Raw genomic sequence first — 18,519 nt, 5'->3', positions numbered from 1 at the left:
GAACATAGCCCGGTGTCATGTTCACTTTGCGCGCGGCGCAGCAGCCACTGTTCTGACACCACGCGCATAGCGAACGCCGCCGGGCGAAATTTGTCGCATGTTTCGCTCCATGCAGCCTTTAGCACACTTTTCAATGGCATATAGCTTCCGCTAAAAACTGGACTCCGTGAAATGAAAAAAAAAACAAAAAAAAACGATGAATTTCGCTCAGCGGCGGTCGCTCTGCGTGTTGCCTCAGAACAGCCTGCGTACAAGTTCGATGGTCCGTCGCATACTCGCCGACGTGGTCTACAGGCATACTTTGCCACATCACTTCGGCGCGAAAGGTGGTGCACGCTCTACAGGGGCCGCCTCTACTTCCGATTTATTTGTAGTAGCTTTTCTTTTTGCAGCGAAGCTGTTTTGTGCCAGGATCTGGAAAAAAATGCGTCCATGGATGTTAACAAAAAAAAAAAAAAAAAAAAAAAACTCGTTAAAACGGCGCTCCTTCGTTTCGATTGGTCTTGGTAAGTATAAATAAAATGAGAAGGCAACCCGCGTGAGTCAGCCTTCCTTGGCATTATTAGAAAGTGAGGTCGTGATCCCTTGTTATCATCTACGTTACCGACTTATCTCAGCTAAGAGTGCGCTGTGACGAGGCTGAGGGTAGAACGCGCCGACCTAACCTTCTTTTCTTTCGCTTCCTTGATGCTGATAAAGAGACTGGGGCTAAATCGGAAAAAGCTCCTCGAGGTGTGCCTCGAAAAATTGGGTTTAGAACTTGCCCATAAGGCAATTATCACTTTAGTCACTAAGAATTAAAGACAATTATACAACGAAGTCGTGTACGTGTCTTCATTGCAATCGTATGTAAATCGTATACATGTCGTACAGTTGTCATACGTTGTCATAAAGATAACAGCTTCGCTGGTTTTCCATCTGCACGTGAAGTGGTTGGGCTCTACATTTCTTTTTTTTTATTTCATTTGCTGTTTGTTTTAAGATGGCGGTCCTGCTGTTATTTTTATTTGTTGCTATATTGCGCATGAACAGTTTCACGAGTGTTTCATCGCTAATTCTTGAGTTTGAGAGTTGTGAAATCTGAACAGCTGAACTGTGCTAATGTTTGGCTCTTATGTAGCAAATAGTGTACGACAACACGCGATTTTAATTTCGAGTTTTCTCTTTGCTTCACAATGGGTAATTGACTTCGCTTATAAGAGCTCGTGTTATGATGAAGTGCCACAATGTTGCGGTTTGCTTCTGACATGAGCTAACGCGTTTACTGTGCCTCACTTACCTGTTTGAATAGCAGCTGAGATTCGGATGACACAATGATTTCACCTCAATGAACAAAGCTCTCTAAACTGGTTTGAGATGGTACATCTAGACAAATGCTGCAAAACCTATAATTTTCACCAGCCGCTGATGTTCCCTAATACTTTCTGGAAATGTACTGTCTCTAGAAACTTGTACTAGCGCACGCACCAAGCTGAGGGATTCGAGGCAAAACCTCCACACTATTGGGCAGGAGATCGAACTATAGGGGGCGCTTTATCGAGGTTGTTGTCCCCTCAGCCCGGTGTTTAATAACACAGCATAACAAAGAAATTGAACCTCGTCATGCACGGCCTGGACACGAGCGCTTCGCTCTGTCCAATGCTGGCCTTCGAATCGTCTTCTTCGATATCGCTGATCAAAAACAAACAATAAATTTCGGTTTGTTGTCCCCACAGCTGAAGCGTGCCGCTAGAGGCGTGACTGTTCGATCTCCTCCCCAATAAGACTCGCGGTCATGTCACCCAAGTTATTCGCAGCCAATTGGAGGCCGCGAAAATAGTTTACACATTCTCGTGATCTCGTCCAAGCTCAAAAACAAGCACACTTTTTTTTTTTTTTTCACGTTTCTCGAACAAAACGCGTGCGCTGTCAATGCGGAGAGCAAGTCGTCTGCTCCTTGCGCAAGAGTTGCAGTGACGTCAGAAAGACGGCGAGCTCTGATTGGCTCTGATTGAAGGATAGTGGGCAGGCCTCAAAGCAAGCTGCCTTTGAGGTCTACCCACTATCCTTTCATCAGAGCCAATCAGGGCTCAGCGTTCTGACGTCACCACAACACCTGCAAAAGAAGCAGACGAATTTGCGCTCCGCATTGTCGGAGGGCAGTGTTGTGTAGGTATGCCATTTGGGCAGTAAGTTTGACTTGGCAGCTACGACCACCTTCTGCGGCGTTTTCGCAGGACTGGGACGATCCCCGGTCAGAGATTCATTGGACCCGAGCTTGAGAGCTTGTGCCGAATCATTTGGTGGCAGTATTTATGCGAGCTCCGCTTCCAGTGGCACTTTAGCGCAACCAGAGGAGTAACCTTCTGGTTACTTCTCTTTCACGATGTATTGCACAAAATGGGAGTCTGCATCTGGCGTTGATGTGTGGAAACGTGCGTGCTTCTCGCAACGTTCAAGTTTCAAGAGGGCATATCAGCTACGCCTTTCTCTTTTACCTTCAAATTTCCAGAAAGTTCTTAAATGCCCATACCTCTTGGCAGTGGCGTCACTAAAAAAAAAAAAAAAAAAGGGGGGGGGGGGGGGCACCGTGCCACTGACCCTAGGGATGCCACTGCCTCTTGGGACTACTAATTCTTATTTTTGAGCAAACGCTCGTAATTCGCAAAAAAATGTAAGCTTTAGAAAATGAACCGTTTTTTTGAAGAGAAATCGATTTACTGCCTACTCTTTAAGGTGAAATGAAGTCGCGAAGTGATTCAGATCCCAATGTTTGTATTTTAACGGGACTTGAAAACGACTTCATATATCGGGGGTCTCAAACACGCGGCCCGCGACTCTCTGTGATGCCGCCCACAAGCATCCCGCGGCTGCGAGCCCCCGTTCCCATAAATGATAGTTTTATATTGTCGATTCATTTCCGCTCGAAAAGGAGCTCTGCTCTGCGCACGCATTTCGTACCATTCTGCTTTTTTTTTTCTTCCTTTTTTTGACCATGTATTGCTTTGTCTAAGTATTTGCTTCTCAGCCCTTTCTCGTGTAAATCAACAGTAATGGCAATACCATACTACTAGGGTATACAAGTGCGAGCTCTTTGCTCAAGGAGACACCTCTGCTGCGTGAACGGCCAAAGATAAAGCTATGAGCTGGGACTTCTAGCGTTCAGACAATATCTTTAAAATGCTGCTATAAAAATTGTCAGAAAAGCAAAAACTGCCTCATGAAGAGGTACGTTTTTTTATGCCTGTTGAGCCTAGTGAATTGTGCGACAGAGCAAGGATGGTGTGCTTGCTCTCGTTCTATTGAAAACTGCCAGTACTGTGGTATGGTGGAGCTTTAAATCTTTTTAAAACATCAGGCGTAGGCCCAAAGTAGTCGTACATGCAAAGAAAAGCTAAAGAGGGCCAAACGATGAGCTTGCAAAAAGCAGAAAGCATACTGATTCCTTGTCTAAAAAATCTCTAGGGTGTCGCTGGGACAGTCAGCTGCTTTGTAACGTAAGACACCAATGCTGTTTGTTATTTTTTTTTACGCCCCAAAATATCAAAATATATGCACAGCCTCCATTGGCCCTCGTCCTTTCGAGGGTGGGCTATCTGGCCCCCACATTCGAATGAGTATGAGACCCCTGTCATATGCGATGCTCCGGATGCCGGCAGTCGACATGCCCTCTTAACCGGTAGGACTGGTTCAGACGTTTCCGTTGACTGCGCTACGCAGCGTTGCATTGCTTTGTTGCCATGACCAGGCGTCGTAGCGTCTGGCCGTAAGCAGTCGTAAGCGGTCGTAACGTTGACGGTTGTACTAAAACGCAACGTCTAAACCAACCTTTATAATAAAAAAAAAGAAAGTCCCAGTATATAGAAAGTGCTTCCGTAAAAGGAGCATCATTTCGGATAGATGACTTGGCGCACCACCACGATGAGTGAGACGTGGAGAAATGCGGATAATCTAAGCGCCTGTCTGGAGAAAAGACCGTTTTCTCGGTCCGCTCGCTGTTTCAACTCCCTCGAAAGCATCGGTCGTTGTGCAGACACGCCAGACTCGGATGTTTGTTGTACTTTTGTTTTATTCCTCAAAAGCACGGGTCAGACTTGCTCCAATTCATGTTACGGCGTCCGCTCCGCCAAATTGCTCGTGTTAGTATCGCAAGTCCGGTCACACATGTTATTCTCGTCTCAGTAGTACTCTCGTGTGATCTTGAACAGGGTCCGGCATCAACCGCATTATGCTGTGTCACGTTGTCTGGATGGTCGTCACCACAACGTTACGTCGATACATGCGTACAGTGGAGTTCAGAGTTCGGGATGGACGAAGTGCCAACTTTGCCGGGGGCGCGCCATTGAATGGCGCAGGTGTGGTTTTTAATCTGGATGCGAATTTCGTTGCCCCAACGCCAAGTTCGGAACTAAATTAATTTTGGCCTTAATAATCTGACTATGTACTCTGCCCCTATGCAGCGTGGCATATTTTATGGTTCCAGTAATTCTTCATTCGACCCTCGCCGTTTTTGTTTCTTTTTTTTTTCCTCCTTATGATAAGTTTCTTAATTCTGTGTATTTAACTTAATTTCTTCAAACGCTGGCATCCGTACAAAAACTGCCTAAATAGAAATTCTGATATCTTTTTCTTTTTAAGACTACAAACGTACACCTCTTATTGGTCGTCATTTTCTCGTATTTTGGTTCCAAATCACAACAAATGGTTAGCTAATTTTGTTATAATTAACCGCGTTACTTCAGCATGACTTGGCAGTAGTGCCCCAGAGATCGGCCGTAGTGCCGATCTCTGGGGCACTACGGCCCCAGAGATCGAATTAGAGTGGTTTACGTGACAGTTCTCTAGAAGGTATGCACACCGACACGGACATTGTAACGTCCATGCCAGGGCTGCATCTTTCGCCCTTTGCCAAGTTCGTGGCGCAATCTTAATTTTCCCTAAACAAAACAACAACAAAAAACCCTTTTGTGTTCTTTTTTTTTTTTTTTTGACTATGGTTACGAAGCGGGAAGGTTCCAGGTTACCACCAGCGCTGCTGTTCACTCCAAATTTCTCCTCCTCAGCGGCGAAGCGCCATGCATAAATAAAGACTTTACCTCGCTCCAGATAAACAAATAAACGTCACTACGGCAAATGTCTTTTCGCGAAGGCGGGGCGACGCGCGCCGGCCGTCTTCGGCGATTATCGTTATTGGGGCAAAGGGAGAAACGGTCTTGCTGATTCTTACGATCCACGGAAACATTTCACTCCGGTTTGACGCAGTAGCTTATGCGCAGCCATTCGGAATATTGAAGCTGCTCGCTCAGTCCGCTATTACCGTTCCGCTGCCGACGATCCTGTAAATCGCAACGGACGCGGCCGGCCGCCCGCTACGGCCTCGAAAACCAGGACCACGCGCATTTTGAATTAGTGTAATGTCTTGCGGAAATCGCGTCGCAGACGATGATGCTTGAATTTGCCCGAGTTGGGCCGCCTCGGAAGAGGCCTTCATTTTATAATAAGCCGAGACGCGAAGCAGTCGCCGGCAACCGGTTGTATACAGTTCTTCGCTTTACGAGCGTTAATGCGCTGCCTTCGGTTCACCTGGGAGCTTTCATTCTTTGCAGCACGCTGTAGAAGAGCAGCGTATCGGGGTTACTTCGAACGTGTGTTTGGGTCACGGTCCACGGGCACTCACTTGGGCAGAGAATCAAGTATTGGCGTGTCAGTGCTAGGACGATCGTCCTAGCCGGTGTCCGGTTGTCCTTCGACCTTGGAAAGGTTATCCCACTCCTCATGTTCACGTCAGGAAAGCTTCTGGGAAAGATACGAGCCCAGGTTCGTAGTAGCTGTTCCTCGGGAAAAAACCGATGCGAACTACGCGGTCCACTGTACGTTTGTATCGCCGCTGCGGACACGCTTTGCCACACTTCGAACTAGCGGAACGGAGACAATATCGCGGCGGTCCACGCAGAGTCAACCCCAAAGTGTGTAGAATGCAAGCAGACATGCACACTGATCTCGATATGTTCCGAAACGTCATTGTATTATTGCCAAATAGTATAGTACACAGAGACAGTACAGTTTACATGGCAACAAAAATAAGTGGTAATACGCGGGACTCCTACGCGCTCAAGTGCACTGCGTAGCGCTCTGTCGTGCCTGGGCTTTGGCAACGGCCAAGTACGTCTCTTGAGCAAATAAGCCACTTTGCATTTGGAAGGGGCTTCGTCGCCGGGGGCGGGGAATCATCGCTTCTGCGCGCTTTTGTGTCGCGCCAATTGCACCCGAGCGAAGTTGTCACAATACACACTGCCCTGACGTGCACGCGCTCCTAAACGAGTACAATTAGTGCTGGTGCACAGCCACTGGATCCGCGCGTTGCTGGTGCTTTGGCCCCCGCCCGTCGCGAATGTGTCGGCGATCCTCGAGAAAGTATTAACTCGCTCACCTACTTTGTACTAATGGAGGCAGGGTCTTTCGACATCCTGATTGAGGGACTGTCTCCAAGGGGTGTGGGCCATTTTGGCTAAACAGCTGCGATCTTTGAGAGGTCGTTACTGTTTAGTCTTTTATCATATGTGACCACCCCCTCTTTTTTTTAGTTTATTTAAGACAGTTCTCGGATCAGTGGTGCCGAAAGGCTGTGATATAGAGGCTTTGTGAGAAGTAAGCTTATCGCACCTAGCAACGTGTGTAGCACCTTAAAAGTGAGTTAAGGCGGTTGGTAGGGTCCTTGGGTAGGAAGGATTGCAAAAAGTGCGGTGTGTGATTCTGTGGTGCAGCAGCGCATGTATAAAAGATCGCGCGCTAGAGTATAGGCCATGTCGTTCTGTTGGGTGTACTTACTTACACGTGACTCGCTGCCTGTTCGTTTGGTCGCGACACTCCGAACAGTGCATGCAGCGCGTAGCACCAAACGATACGCTGTATCTACGTAGTTTTATCGCTCTTCCGCGCGCTTCTTGTTATAAAATATTAATTTGTGTCAATCTGTGCGAAACGAGACCGTTCCTTTCTCTATTACTACTCCAACTGACTCTCTCTTATCACTAACAAAAATACAGCTCGAGCTGGTAATCAAGTTCCTGTAGAACAGACGGGGATGACACGCCGTCACGCGTCGTGAATGGGCGAGTACCAGTTAAGCGCAACACTGTAAAATATCGCCAGGGTTGTTTGCATACAGCAATTCTATATTTCTCCACCTTCAGTCTAATAGGAACCTTCTCGTCCTTGCGTTTGTGCTCAACATCCGCGTGTCGATTTCTAGCGGTGTAGTGTGTCGAATCGGACGAATCTTCCGCTTTCGCTTATTTGTACACGTCATGCCTTTTCCTAGCTTGCGGCTGTGGTCGGTCTTCACCTAAAAAGAAAATTACTTGTTGAATATTCTTAGGGTACCGTCGCAGCGGCGTGGCTTGAGAATTGAGTTCCTTCCGCGTTATGCCCATTCATTTGCGTCACTCCTATGCTCCTATGTTCGTAAATCGTGACTATATATATATATATATATATATATGACGGTGAAGACAGTAAACCTAGCCTACCACCCTTGGAGGCGCCTTGCTGCGCGTTGCTTGTTTGAATGCGCTTTAACGATTGTACAGGGTGTCACAAAAAAAAAATTTTTTTTCACGTTTTTTTTTTTTTCAGAAATAAATTAGGCACCGCCGAACGCTCATTCTCCGCCCAAAGGTAGCGCTAGAGGTCACAACCAGATACCAAAGTTTCAGCCCGATTCGATACCTTATTCAAAAGTTATAAGTGATTTTCTGAAAACCTCAATAGGAAAATGGCGGCCGACGGAGTTTTCGAATACATGGGGCTCTATGGGCACCAGAAACTGAAAACGGGCAACAATGGGCTCCATTTTCCCATTGAAATTTTCAGAAAATCACTTAAAACTATTGAATAAGGTATCGGATCGGGCTGAAACTTTGGCATCTGGTTGTGGCCTCCAGCGCTACCTTTGGGCGGAGAATGACGTTCGGCGATGCCTAGTTTATTTTTGCGATAAAAAAAAAACTGTATTTTATATATATATATATATATATATATATATATATATATTTTTTTTTTTTTTTTTTTTTTTTTTTGTGACATTTTGTATAGTCATTCTGTTCTGACAAGGCGCCATCTCTTTCCGACGTGAGGCTGCGGCAGAGAGTGTGCGCGACCGAGCCGTCTCATGTAGCGGCTGATAGGATTCTCGTCGTGAAGACGCAAATGGTGCGCATCGAGTCGCCACCTAACTGCAGAACCGTTGGAGTGAAAAGAAATCGATGGGCAATCATCGGAAATGAATTACGAAACAGTGGCTTTGTTTATCGTTGATGAACCCGTCACACAACGCCGGTATAGCGTTGAGTACAACGCTGTATCAAGATTTTTTTTTTGTTGTTTTTCGGCACCGGTTTTACGGCGTTGCGTGAGAACGGACCTCTATTCGATCACATGATCGGTGTTTGGCCAGCGGCTTGCTAACAGCGGCAAACCATTGTACACCCCCCCCCCCCCCCCCCCCCCCCCCCCCCCCCCCCCCTCGGCGTGCTTCACGGTTCTGAGCCAGTGTGGCAATCGCTAAAATTCTCTAGCGGTAACCTCAACGCTGTCGGCGCCCGATCGAGGAACTCTGTTTCACCGGAAAGGGAACAATAATCGAGTTTGTTGCTCTGGGAATATCCAGCGATTTTAAATCTAATCACGGAACAAGCTTTTGTAATGAGTCCGCGGCGCCACTCATTCAAAACGGGTACCGTCGAAAGCAAGGTTATATATTTATATATATATATATAGTCACGAATATGGGCTGAGCCACAGACCAGTATGCCATGTTTATAAGCAGCAGCGAAAACGACGGCCAGGAACAATTGTTGGCCACGGAATGTAACACCTGAGCACGCTCCGTGTTCATCAGCCCTCAATTCATCGTATGTCTGCCTGTGCTGTGTATGTGTCTATTTTTTTTTTGTTGTCTTTTTCTACGTGCCGCACTCTTGTGCTGAGTGCTTTGGGGTAATGAACCCTCTAGAACTACTAGCGGCTGGAAGGGTAGTATTACATTTGGACTGCGGGATCTATACGCCACACCTTGGGGATCACACGTACAACTGTGCTAAACTGTAAATTTGCATTTTGGACCTGGAGGCGATCAGACACATTCACGTGTCCATTTTGAGTCAACTTTCAATGCAGGATTTTTTTTTTTAACACTCTTTCAAAGTATTCTAAAGGAAAGTACGTTCGAAATACTTTGGTCATTTACATAAATACAGCATCCACGGGACAACACACGGGTAAAGGGCTAGAAACTACGCCCACATTGGCACAGGATTAGAGAACAACACCGTCGCTAGTGTGTTCGCAAATTCACTCTATTCTGTTTCGCGCCGCCTCCGTAAAAATTTCGCAGCACAACACCGGAGGTAATATTTGTACAAGAGGAAGAACACTCCCCGCTTCCGCAACCGTCCGACTGGAATCTCTCGGGACGCTCGTGGAACCTGTACGTTCCCTCGGGGACGAAGGCGTAGACACGCACACAAAGGGGCACTTGACGTCGGAAGGAAACGCATACATACGAACGCCAGAAAGCAACATCGGTATATAGTTTGTACTTGCGTAGAGCTCACCTCCATCAACCTACCTTCTGTTCGAACGACACTCTTTTCCTTCCAACACTCGGACAGTTGTTTTCAAGAATAAACTTTGATTGTGGAAGGGGCAGAGTTATATGTTCCTAAACGTCTCAACAAAATTCGATGTTTGAGGGAAGGAGATATGCAGAGGGATCCAACTCTAAAATATGCGATCTAACTGAAGCTACAAATGTCGCTGCCTTTGGGGAATAATGAGGTTGAGGGGCAGGTTGCGACCTCGACGATATATTTTGCTTTAGGATTTCACACTTTTTGTCGGTTTCCAGCGCCTTTCCGTCTTTCACTGCTTCGTGTTTTCACCGGCGTGGGTTGGTAATGTTCGTTTCGCTTACGAATAAACGAGTCACCCACCCGGTAACAGCTGTGTGATCACAACGCGAAGTGCCGTCGATTTCGTAGAAAGCACCAATACGGTGAGAATGCGGGTAAGCCAATTCACCAGGGGTCATCACCCCGAGGTTTGTCTCGCGTTTCTTTTAACGTGCTTATACTGTGTGTGCACAGGAACGCCCTCATAATTCGTCCGAGGTATGATTTTTTATTAGTCGGCGAACCTTTATTAAGCTCGAGGTTTATGGAAACCGTGCTTTTGTTTTAACTGTTTACTGTGTCGAGCCAAAATTCAATATCCCACAAAAAAAAAAAAAATAACCAAAAAGGATAGAGTCGACATTCTTTGTATTAATTTTTTCTTCCGAGCAACAAATGTTGCAAAACTGCATGAAATGCCATCACGTGTGGAATAACGATATGATAAACGTTCGAGCAGTTATTTTTAGGCTGCTAAAACAAACATTATTAAATATCTGAGCAGGATGCTTTCATTTCGATTGAAGCAAAATGGATGCAAAAAAAGTATATATATATATATATATATACTTGTTTTTCTACCATTTCGTTCGTTTCGTTCATCTCTAAAGTATATATATATATATATATATATATATATATATATATATATATATATATATATATATATATATATATATATATATATATATATATATATATATATATATATATATATATATATATATACTTTAGAGATGAACGAAACTGCTTCAAACGACTAAAAACTCAAGCAGCCTGATTGAAAAAAAAAAAATCACAGTGCAGCGTTGCGGAATGCGCCAAAGTCTCCGGTAGATTTGTCTCAAGTTTCGCCGTCCTTTACAGACAATTGACTTACCTCGAACCGATAATGGTTTTTCTCACTTAGCAGGAACTGTTGCAGACTCTTTTGGGCGACAAATGTTGTTTTCCATCATTCTAATCCTTTCTCGTCTTTTTTCTTTCTTTTTTTTTTAATTTAAACATACCCTTGCGCTGTCTGTGGGCGGCTAGGAACTATGTCGTGAAAGAAACTTATTATCGAGTGCGTTACTTGAATAAAAGCTTTCCGTTGTGTTGACTTCAAATATTTTCTTTTCCAACTAAACCTTTAAAGTATTTAAAGTTGAATAAAAAATTGTGCCATGTTCGAATATAAATGAAACCATCCAGCCTCTTACATCATAATGCATACCTCTCACTTAAAATGAGAGCTGTGTTGAACCACTAAGCGGAGACGAAGAAGTTATTTATCGAATATTCTGATTACCTTTTCTAATAATGTGTTCGACGAATTATAGATGCAGGATGCAGCTATCGTTGGTTGCTATGATATTATATTTAGAACAGTGTCGTATTGACTCGGATTGGATTTTAAGAGGTATCCAGCCGAAATTTGTGGAAATATTAATTGAGCCTACACCATTTCATAAATCTAATGTTAAAATTGAAGTGGATTTTTTTTTTTCATGTTGGGAGAGGAGGGTGTATTGCTGTCGCAAGGCATATCGGAATCAAACCTGTTCCTTCATTCTTACACGTGCCTCGCTCGCACAGACCCTATTGGTCATGTATCTTTCTAGCCGATAGAAAGAACGGCCTCACGAACGGGCTGTTCTTACGGCGGCGCAGTTAAGGGTGATGATGACAGCATCCGCCACTGCGCGACAAGTGCGACGTAGCTTTAGTCACACAGTTGACCGAGGTGCCAAAAGTCACGAGGCAGTTCTCACCCATCCGCTTACCTCTAGATTTGCTGGAAACATTGGCCACCGAGGTGGCGTCGTCGTAAGCACTCGCTTTCGACGTGCCCCGTGCCGCCTGGCTTCCCTGTCTTCCCCATACCCCGGGGAAGCCCCCGGCGGAGCTCCCCGCCCTAGGGAACATGCGAGGGGACCCCTATCGACCCGAGGCCACCAAAGCAGCAGCCCTATACGACCGAGACACGCAGGACCATCAGATTACGGGCATAGAGCTCGGGCTGTCTCGTGCACTCGGAGCGGTCCCAGTGGGCCGAATTGCGCCTCTGGCCGGAGAAGGCCGACGCGGGATCCAAGCACTGGCCACCGTTCTGAATGCAGGACAGCGACAGGGCGTGCTGGCGCCCGTCGAAGCCCTCCTGCAGCGCCGCGAAGGGCAGCACGGGGTCCCTGGGAGACGGCACGTTGTACACGCGGCTGTAGCGCTGAGCCTGGGCGGCCGGCGCCGGCTCGGCCTGCATCGAGTAGCGGGGCCGTCGCAGGTGGCACGCCTCGCGGGCGCGGCAGCAGAGCAGCAGCAGGAGCACGCAGGCGGCCATGGCTGTTACGGCGAAGTAGGCCCGACTCACGACCACGCCCAGGAGCAGGCCCAGGCAGGCCACGGCGCCGCCGAAGCCCACGCACAGCACCGTCGAGATGGCCTTGCTGGGGGAGTTGCCGATGGAGGCGACCCCGCCGCCGCCGCTGCCACTCCGGATGCCGATCATGGCGCTCCGCTTAGCGCGGCGGCCGGCGACGTCGCGGGGTCGCCCGAGCCTCCGCCGGGCCTGCCCCGACTGCGGCCCGTTTCACGTCCTTCCCTACGAACGCAGTGGGGAACCTCTAGGCGGAGGCCACTCTGTCATCCACACTGCGTGCAGGAAAAAAGCCGTCATGCCCATCGGGGTCCGCCAGAAATGAGCCGCGGTCGACCGGTTAAACCTCTGTCAAATACCCCACGAGACCTCCGAGGGAAATCTTTTGTTTGCTTCACACGAATACATTGCGGCAATTAGCGCAAATTTAATTCTAGGTCTATGGCACGGTTGTTCTTAATCTTCGACAGAAATGCTCACGTATACTCGACAGACAGGGCACGCGACTAAACATGCTACATTAACAGACAGACGAACTCTGCCAATTTTTGACCAGTTAAAGTGGCGACAAAGTTTCGAGTATGCACGCCATCCCGCACGTCCTTTTAAAAGGAGATGTTTCCTTTCGCTAAAATCGTACGTACATAACCCCCCCCCCCCCCCCCCTTTTTTTTTTCCGTTCCGTTTTCCTTCGGCAAAACCATACAATTTCAAGCAGTGCAGAACGTCGTAAAAGGAAGACTTAAACGTACAAACTAGAACACTTCAAAAGAGAAAAACAAAGAGAGACGTGCAAGAACGTCGCTAGACACTACGGGGCAAGGATTCATTGGCAAGACGTGAAAGCGTCGGGTTTGGAAGTCCCTGGCAGTGGAAGCAGGCTCCGTTGCATATTTTATGCACGCACTTCTTTTGGGTCGCTCATGGAGCGGACAATATATGTGAAACGTTCGTGACCTTTCTCAAGTGCCGTGCGGGAAACACGGGGAGTAAAAAATATTAACGAACAAAGAGACGGCACATTATTTCGTCGCGTCCTTTCTCGTGGACAGAAGACTCGCGGGAAAAGAAAAGCGACCCCGCAGGAGGAGCTGGGAGAGCTCGCCTCATTCGATTCTTCTACTCAAAGTGGGTCGACAGTCCGTGTTTCGTCCAGATAAAGGAAACAGACGGACCGCCGTGCAGCTTTGGGGAAGACAGTAGATTTCACGTCAGTCACGCAGAGGGTTAAAATGGGGTTCATTTAATATCTGCGCACTCGAACACTGTCGTCTGCATGGAGCGCAGACCACGTTAAGGCTGGACTCCATGGAGCGAATATGCTGCGAACAGTCGGCGAATTTCGCCTGGCAATCTTGGCTCTGCGCGCGGCGCAACAGTCTGTGTTCTGATCGACGCCGCGCGCAGAGCCAACGTTGCCGGGCGAAATTTGTCGCTTTTTCGCAGCATATTCGCGCGGCGCCAGCACAGCGAATGTTGAGTCGTGCGAAGCGAATGTGCTGAAGTTCGTCGGTTGTTCGTCGCATATTCGCTCCATGGAGGGGGAGTCAACCGAATAACGGGATACGGATAAGTTTCCAGTAGGACGTGCGCTGCCTTTGAAAAGGATTTCTTCAATATGTAAATGTCCTAGCATCGACAAGTTTTTCCGACCTAAACTTTGCTTCATTTTTCATCATGTTGCAGTGGTTGGTATGCCACGTGGGGACGCCTCGTAAAGCACGTAGTGATCTCGCACGTAGCCACGATTTCTTTCCTCCCCCTCTTCCCTTTGCAAAACACACAAACACACACACACACACACACACACACACACACATATATATATATATATATATATATATATATATATATATATATATATATATATATATATATATATATATATATATATATATATATATGACTGTCAAGACAAGTTAACGCAGTGAAATAGCACCCAATGTAAATTAGGGTCACCAAGCATCTTCACGTTCGCTTCTGATCCTCTAGGCATATTTGATATGTATACAATATAAAGACCCTATTAGCTGATTGAAACATAACGTGCTAGAGGAGCATCTAATTAGTATAACCTAAGATGGCAAAATAAAGTAAAAAGTAAATGTGTTTTTTTTTTTTTTTTTATTATATGTGAATTTTGTTTTTACTGTACACCGATAATATTTTTCTTTGCTAAATATAAAAAGGATTAGTTAGAAGAAGGAACGAACATAGCTTTACTAGCTATGTTTTTATGTATTTTGTCCCAGTCGTGTACGTTTTAAACAGGACCTGGTTTCTCTTGCTTTCCGCCAAAATGTTGAGAGCACGTGGTTTACCCTTACTGGCACCCTGTAGTTAGACGCCTGGATGAACCCCGTCAAAACTTTTCAGTCGTACGATTCCTTGGATAAGTTTTCAGCCTCAACATCAAGCACGTTTTGAGCGCGGGTGTTGGGACACTGAAATCGGTTTTAAGTTTGTTCTTCAGGATAGATATTCTCGATGGTATCATCTGCTGATAAGTATGAGTACGAACCGGGCTTTGCAACGTCAGAAATCAAGCAAACAACTCCATGCTACCGTTGGCGATGTTGACGTAGAACAATAGAAATGTGATGGACACTGGTGTGGCGACGCAGTCGAAATGGGAACACGAAGAAAAGGATGGAATGGGCGCTATATTAACGAAGGACCAGGCTCGAGTTCGTAGTTTTGATAAGTACTTGGGAAGCGCGTGCTGTTACAAAGTCAAGTGGTTGTTGTAGAATAACGGTTATGAAGAAGATGATAACGAAAACATTTTGTTCGTTTTGATACCGGTCTTTGAAAGTACATTTTTAATGAAAGAAGGAAAATGGTATAAAAAGACCAGAAAAAAAAAAAAGCTATATTTTTTAGTTTTCCCCAAAATTATTACGCACGTTGATTGCAAAACCTCTTAAACTGTACAGTAATTATGTTGTATGTATGTTTATGCAGCCTGAAGTTAGTCTGCCTCAACGGGCGACTTGTCTCCCAGCTGTAGATGAGAAATTTAGTCAGTGCAGTACAACCGCTAGCCGTGGGTCTTTAACGTGCACCACGCAGTTTTGATACACGACTGCATGCCGGTACGATGCTCATTCAGGTCGAAACGAGCAGGGTTGTGGATTGAGCCCAGAAAGTTCTGCAGCGCGAGCCTTCGCTCCACGCGTTCCGAGTTGTGGTGCGCTAACACAGTCGGCCACCAATCCTCCTCTTTTATTTTGTCTTCAGTGTATACTACCTTCAACGAGAGAAAATGGCAGACGCACTAGCGCACCGCGTTCTGTCATCCTGCCGGTATGCCTTGCCATTCGGCCTTCTAGATTTCCGACACCTCTCCTAGCGTAGTGATTGGCTGTATTTGCATCGGGCGAGAAGAGCTAACACAGCGCGGGCGGACATGGAAGATGGAAATGAGAACACGGAGAAGATAGCAAGAAAGATTCTAGAGGATGGTATTGAGGCGACGTTAGCGGTTTCCGTGCACACGGAGCGGGAGGGTACGTGCTAGAGCTAGAGGAAGGTTGTTTTTTTTTGTTTGTTTTTTTGTCGCGCGGACGAGAGATAGAGAATGTATCTTAACTAAAATCAAATCTTCAAATTAGAGATTTTAGCTGGCTCCAGGATCAGCGCCCACTATTCCAGATCATAGAATGAAATGAAGATCAATATACAGGGCGTTTATTTTTTATTTAATATTTATTTAGTTAAGCTTTACACAGACTGTTAAAAAAGGTGATCTGTAAAACCTAAAAAAGGAGAAAAAAACATGTATACATATATAAACAAAATTATGAAAATATATTTACATATATATACGATTGCTCAGTTTGTATTTCTTTTTGTGAGGGGCCCGAGGGACAGGTCTAGATGTGTTGTTACAGACATTAAAACTCCAAGAAGAAAAATGTCCGTCTCTGGTTTTTAGGTGGAGCAAACACGGTGGGTGAAGTTCGAGTCGAGTTTTTGTTTGCAACTCCTTAATGTTTATTCGGTTGAATTCCCAATACCGTAATGACGATGTAGGGCGCTCAACGTCTACTTAATGTTACGGGGATAGTGAAGAGCGCCGCTGTGCTAATAAAGAGTTTTAGTAGATCAGGTTTTCAAGCCGCGCTATTTTTAGCAGGAGCTCGCGCTGCCGCTTCGATGCATGCTCTGAAGCGCGCGCCCGTAGCGGGAGCCGGGTCTTTGAAAACGATCTACTAAAACTCCCTAATAACTCGTGAATTTGTATTAGTGTGTCACGTGCATTCGAGCAACAGTTATTACTTTATTTGGTGACGCGATGTAAGACAACTTACGTCGTTGCAAAAAGCATAGAGCGTCACTCCCAGTCTACGTACGGGCTTTTTTTTTTTTTTTTTTTTTTTATTAGTGGAGTCGACGTTTAGTCTCCTCTCGTTATCGTCGGCTTGGTCATTGAAACACTTATGGCCTTCATTTATCGTCATCGATATGCAAAGAATCGGGCCTTGAAACTTTTGTACAGTTCTTCGAGCAAACAAATGCACCTTCCAAGGCGCGACAAACGCCCAGACTCCTCCCCGTCCGATCTCTCCTTTTCGCGAGAGATTTAGATTTCGGCGTGACCACTTTGTGCCTTATCACTTGGGTTCTGTGTATGTTTACATAGCGGGAAGTTGGCCCCGTCTGCGTTATGTCTCCAGGTGAGAAATTTAGCGAATGCAGTACGACTGCTAGCCCGAGGGTCTTTAACGTGCACTACGCAGTAGATGTACACGACCGCACGCCGGTTCACGATGCTCATCCAGGTCCAAACGGGCAGGGCTATAGATCGAACACTTTGTATACCTCAAAACTTTGTTGGCGTGGCGTAAATCAGCCTGAAAATTTGGCGTTTCATTGCTCTGCAACGAAGTTTCCCTCACGCTCTGGCCTGAGCGTGCAGATCACCCCACAAAGTTGTTATTTTTCCCCGAGTCGTGGATTAATACTCGGCGTCGCTGCTTCGACAGAGCGAATTCCGCGAGAGGGGACGAACGCCGCTCTTGCGTATACCACGCACGCTCGCGGGGTTTCACCCGGGTATATGCGCCTTTCGAGCAGCGACCGGTCTAATGAAACGGTCAGTGTTTCTTTTTGGCGGAACATAGGCAGAAGCGACGACGCGCTGCCGGCAGACATTCATTAGCGAGCTTTAGCCGCCCATTTGAGCGCGGCGCTCTCAATGGCATAACGATGCGTGCTCGCCGCAGCTCTCTCCGGGAATGCGCGCGGTCGTTTTGCGGCAGCCTCTATGAACTGTAATGCTGGTCTCGAACTGGCGAAGCTTGCGCTGCGCGCTCTCGGGGTTCGGGAGAATCTGGTACCGGCGGCACGTATATTCATCTCGGAAGAAACCGGAGACATACAAAACAGGAAAGCACCGGTGCACCGATAGAATGAAGCCTGCGTTGTGTTCAGCGTTCTCTCTCGTAACGATTCAAAACAATGACAGCGAAGAACTGGACGCCCGCTTATCTAGATTAGCATCGGTGGCACTAGTGTTGCGCAACTAACTTCGCTGCAATCTCCAATAAAATAATCGCACAAAAAATATTTGAAAAAAGATGTACTGCGTTAGAAGCGGCAGCCAGTCGCTTGAAATGTTCAAGATTTTTGCCACGGGTAGTGAAGGAAGGGGAGTGTGTAATACCCATGTTTTACAAGCACTTCAGAGGCCTTCCGAACAAAGGCCTTTAGAAAATTGGCGAATCAGCTCGGCGGTCCTCACTCTGCGCGTGGCCCTTGGCATGCGCTGGTTCGCCGATTCTCTAAAGGCCTTTGTTCCAAAAACCTTTGAAAATTGCCCGTGAAACACCGCAACTCTGGAACGGAGCTGCTGGGAACACGACCGACAGAAGAGTGTTTAACATAAAGAACGAAAACTCGCGTTTCTAGCGACTCTTTTTGTATCTTCCTTCTTTCCTTCTTTTTTTTTTTTTTTTTCCTTTGCGTTTTAGTTTTACCTACCAAGCTCGCCTCTTTTTCTTGATAAGCGCGGCGCACGTTGTAATGCCATTGAAAACGTGGAGTGCGACCACAGCCATTTGGGAATAAAAAGAAAATCGAAATCGCGTTCTGAACGTAGGACGGAGGGAGGCATGAACATTTTGCAAATGAAATTCCATGGCTACACCAGTAAAGTATTTGGCTACGCTCTCTTTATCTCTTCCTTTCTGGTTTTTTTTTTTTTTTTTTCATTTTCTTTCTCTCATTTTC

The sequence above is a fragment of the Ixodes scapularis genome, unplaced genomic scaffold, assembly GCF_016920785.2.
Source record: "Ixodes scapularis isolate PalLabHiFi unplaced genomic scaffold, ASM1692078v2 PGA_scaffold9__187_contigs__length_104089568, whole genome shotgun sequence".
In the NCBI taxonomy this organism is placed as follows: Eukaryota; Metazoa; Arthropoda; class Arachnida; order Ixodida; family Ixodidae; genus Ixodes; species Ixodes scapularis.
The sequence above is the reverse complement of the archived record's forward strand: the minus strand, read 5'-3'. Positions refer to the sequence as shown.